The sequence below is a fragment of the Dreissena polymorpha genome, chromosome 10 (assembly GCF_020536995.1).
Source record: "Dreissena polymorpha isolate Duluth1 chromosome 10, UMN_Dpol_1.0, whole genome shotgun sequence".
Taxonomy (NCBI): Eukaryota; Metazoa; Mollusca; class Bivalvia; order Myida; family Dreissenidae; genus Dreissena; species Dreissena polymorpha.
In genome coordinates this window covers 57,688,503-57,693,209 of record NC_068364.1, presented here as the reverse complement: position 1 = coordinate 57,693,209, position 4,707 = coordinate 57,688,503, and the positions used below count along the sequence as shown (strand labels likewise).

Below are 4,707 nucleotides of genomic sequence, written 5' to 3'. Positions count from 1 at the left end.
TCCAATTGGAAAAAATTGAGTCGTGAGAACCTCAAAATTGGGAAAAAATTGGGTCGTGCAAACATTGACTAGGGAAAAATGCGTCGTGAAATCTTCAAAATTAATTGGGAAATTAGTGTATTTGATTTTTTGCTAACAAATACCTTAAAATTGAGAATAACTGATGTCAAGTTGTTAATATTATATTTACTTAGGTTCTAGCCATTAGAGCTGCATAAGTAAATTAGTTTCATTTAAAAAAATCATAAAAAAATATATTTCATGCAGCAAGACTCGAAGACTCAAACACAACATTAGCAACAAGGCTATAGTCTAATGTTGAATATTTAATATAATTATTGGGTATGTGAAGTTTATGGTGCAAAATTTCAACAAATTTACCTTTGCAGTGACAACTGTGTAATCGTTGCACACAGCAGATGCTCTGTCCCTGACCCATCCATTTACAAACTGGTTGTGCGCATCTAACCCCTTATAACTCTTCAGTTCATCCTTTGTGTACACACTTGGAGACCAAAGCAAGTAATTTACAATGTCAATGTACTTGACAGGTGGCAACAATGATACGTCAGTAGACCACGACACGATTTCATATGGATCACACCCGCCGAGAATTTTCAGTTTCTCATCGTACCGCACTTTCTCCTCATTATTGAGTCCATCTCTATACAATAACTTTGTGGAATCACTCTCAGCGTCGTTAATCTTTCTCTTGGACATATTTAATGCGTAAAAAGCACCGGTAATCTATATTTAATCATCAATTTGTGAATATGCTGTAAGACAGTTCTTTGTTTATTTCGGAAGACCCTCAAAATGGCCGACTTCCGGTTTACGCATGGGAAAGGTGCGTGCAAGGCCTCAATACGGGGGATCCCGCACAGTCATTATATCACGGTTTGGTGAGCACCTTGTTAATAACAAATATTTAAATCAATTACGACTAGTGCTCATTCAATCTATGTGCGGTCGACAGCGGAATGCGAAAGTCAGCATACAGTTCGTGTTGATTAGAAGTATTTTCAAGTAAGTAGTAGTTTAATATTATTTATTAAGACGGGAATGGTCGGTTTTTGAAAATCGTATTTGTCTGACGGTGAATTAAGTAAACTTAGTATGTAGAGATAGAATGACCGTTTGCTTATGTAGGTAAAGTTTTAATATCAGTCTTAATTGGTGCCGTAAAGCAGACTATTAAAGCTTGATGTAAGTAAACCGTACCTTATAGTTATTTTCATATATATTTATGTTATTTCATTCAGAAACAGAGTAATTTCTTTACCAAAAATTATGAAACAAATAGGTCATGATGGTCGTAGCTATAAGATCACTTAACGGTGTAATAGATATTGTGTCCGCCTTACAATCGGTGGGTACTGGTTTCGATCTCCACCGCTAAGAACGATCGTATTACATGTAGCTCGTACCCCAAATACTAATCGTATTAGCTCGTACACCAAATACTGATCGTATTAGCTCGTACACTAAATACTGATCGTATTAGCTCGTACATTTAATACTGATCGTATTAGCTCGTACACCAAATACTGATCGTATTAGCTCGTACACCAAATACTGATCGTATTAGCTCGTACACCAAATACTGATCGTATTAGCTCGTACACCAAGTACTGGCTCTATCCAGGAAACTGACTCAAGCAAGTTAAGTCGAAGAATTTCTTTTTTATCAAGCTATATCAAAATCTATATAGTATATCAGTACTAAATTGGTTACAGTTTCGGTCATTTTATTGTTTTTGTTGAAACTTAAATAAAACAACTTTATTAACAACTTCATGTTTACCCATTATGTCGGTGTATGTATTGTATTTTACTTATTTTAAAGATTTAAGATACAACTTTAAGTAAAAAAAATATTGATTTTGAATAACAAACATTCAATGCAATTAGGCCTCAACTTGTAAATGGCTGTTCGGTTTTGATAAAATGCCAAACAAGTATGAACACAAACAAAAGAATAAATGTACTTCACCAACTATTGAAATAACTTGGCTACATCGACTAACATTTTTTATTGAAATCGCAGCACGTTCTTGACCTGCATTAAAGCGGACAAAATCGTAATCTTAGTACAATCATTCGAAGCTAAATGGTTATGTTTTTTTTATAATAATAACACTTTTTATTAAGGTTTTTCATATTTTGTTAATTAATCGTCCGATTCTTCAAGTTTAATTTTTCAAACCCTCCTAGCAAAACCAGTTAAAACGTATGCTTTAACGAAGCTCTTTTTGGTAACAAAACAGGTATTTTTCCATTGAGTATTATTCAGGGACAAACCAAGCATTTGATCAACCGCCATATTGAAATAGTCGGTATATAGTATATAGTTACGGGTTGTTAAATAATAACATTGAGTCAATTGTTTTTATCAATAGCGTCACTTGAATATGGAAATGGATTCATACGTAAAGCCTCAACTACATTTATAATTGGTGTTGGAATGAAGTTTAAATGTATAGACGCACAGAGGCACATCATAACATATTGTCCGCAGGGTACTAGTTTTTCTACTTCGTATATCATGTAGTGCGTGCCTCTGTATACGCTCTTTGTGTATTGTCAATCAATATATTGATGACAAAGCACTCGGGGATATATAATAATTGAGGCAGAAAAATCAAGGCCATATGTTAGTGAAACCCCATTTCACATTATGTTGGTAATGTTGTGACGTAAAGATAATGTTGTATTGTTGTAAAAAACGTATTAATGTTTACTCCACGTTACAATGCAGTGGACATCTTTAATATGCGAAGTAATGTTTATACTTTACTAACGTGCACTTCTAGTAATTAGCCGGAACGTTATAATATAATATAAATTAAAATATATTTTCTCACTGTGGAAACTATTTCGGACGTTAATTTAAATCTGCATATGTAAATTGTAAAATCTACAAACTGAATTATCTTTTACTGTGTACTGCTGCATAAGTTATTCAGCGATCCGTAAATGTTAAATTGACACTCCAAATATTGCGTCGTTTTCTGTTTATCCATTATATCAGTCGGGGATCTTGCCCGATTGGGAAAGTTGGGGAATCCCCTTTTGACTTTCCCGTTCGGGAAATATTGATTGAAAAATTTCCCGATCAGGCAAGAAAACAACCATTTTTCATATATCTTAGCAAAACGTGTCCGGGCATCACACAACTCATTAAAGGAACAACTTAAATAACTGATTCCAATCTCAAAACACTTATCTTAAATTTGACCGTAGCGATTTTTTTTAATGTCGTTGTTCGTCAGATATTTAAGCCAACAGTTGAGCAACTTTTAGAATCTATCAACATATTCCAGATTTTCCTGTTTTGAACACAAAATTGCAAGAAGGAGCAAGTCGTTGAGGTTACATTATTTAATCACTTGCCCGTTTTGAATTTGAATTTTGACCATCTAGCAAACTGAACGGTTTGCGGTTTTAATAATGGTTGCCATACTGTAGTTTTAGAAGCGTGTACGTTTTCCTTATTTGGAACATGTATTTAAACGTTTTGTTTACATTTCCAAAATACGTCTCTTACATCCATGATGGCTTCATTATGTGTCCACGTTTACTAACAAACTCGAACCCTGATCTATCATGCAGGCTTCACAACCAAGGCATATTGAGAACTAAGCAATTAATACGAACGAATGAATTGAATCGCACCCAGTGTTTATTTTAAATATGCAGCTTCAAAGTGTGTTTTTCGTTTTCTTTAATAAGAGTCACTAAATCACTAAACACGTTGTTTGTCTTGCTTTACAAATTTCATATCTTCAATTCAATTGTAATTTAATTAATGTGACATCGCGATTCACAACTTGTTAAGATGATTTAACATAAAAATGATTTCGTATGTGACACAGTAAAATTTAATAAGCATGTAAGACGACCAATGCACATTTATCGTAATAAAATATAAAAAAGTAATAAATGTTATGATGTCGATACTTTTAAATAGATGCTATTAATTTAATGACGTGACGACTACTGGCAAGTAATCAACAATCCATTTAATAGAGATGCATATACTGACTGCCTACATTTCTCTTTCGGATGATTTATCCACCTGAACCAAAACGTCCTTAAATATTGAGACCTTAGATTACTTACTTACGCCGACGCTTTGTGTTCACTAACTGTTACATTTGCGTGCACTTTAACGGCGCAAGCAAATTCAATATAACTAAAAACTGACATATAGAAAATGTAAAGCTTTGACACAAATTTAACATTATTTGCTCTTCTTGGTTTACTGCTGATACTACTTTTATTTTAATTAACTTTCGCGAACAGTTGATATTATGTCAAAGTGTTTGTGTAGACTTTTGCTGTTATAGCTCAAAGGGAATGGGAATACAACTATAAAACAAGTGTGAAAAATGAAGAACGATTTACGAATCACTTTGGCTTATTATTTACAAATAGACATTCATAAAAATTCTTCGTGAGATTTATCTTACATAAATACTATGCATACCTGTTTAATGCGCGCGCAAGCAAAATTGATTTAAATGGATCTTTTCACGCTTTGGTAAATTGACAAAATTGAAAAAAGTTGTTTCAGATTCGCAAATTTTCGTTTTAGTTATGATATTTGTGAGGAAACAGTAATACTGAACATTTACCATGGTCTAATATAGCCATTATATGCATCTTTTGACGATTTTAAAACCTAAAAATTATAAAGCGTTGCAA

General features: G+C 33.3%; 1 protein-coding gene across 2 annotated transcripts in view; it reads left to right on the top strand.

Moving 5' to 3' along the window:
• Positions 1-868: 868 nt before the first annotated feature.
• LOC127848539 (uncharacterized) overlaps positions 869-4,707 on the top strand; it is a 28,043-nt gene continuing 24,204 nt past the window's right edge. For both annotated transcript variants that reach the window (XM_052381049.1, XM_052381050.1), the window contains exon 1: positions 869-1,026. The gene's annotated coding sequence lies outside the window, so the exon portion shown is untranslated. The remainder of the gene's footprint in view (positions 1,027-4,707) is intronic.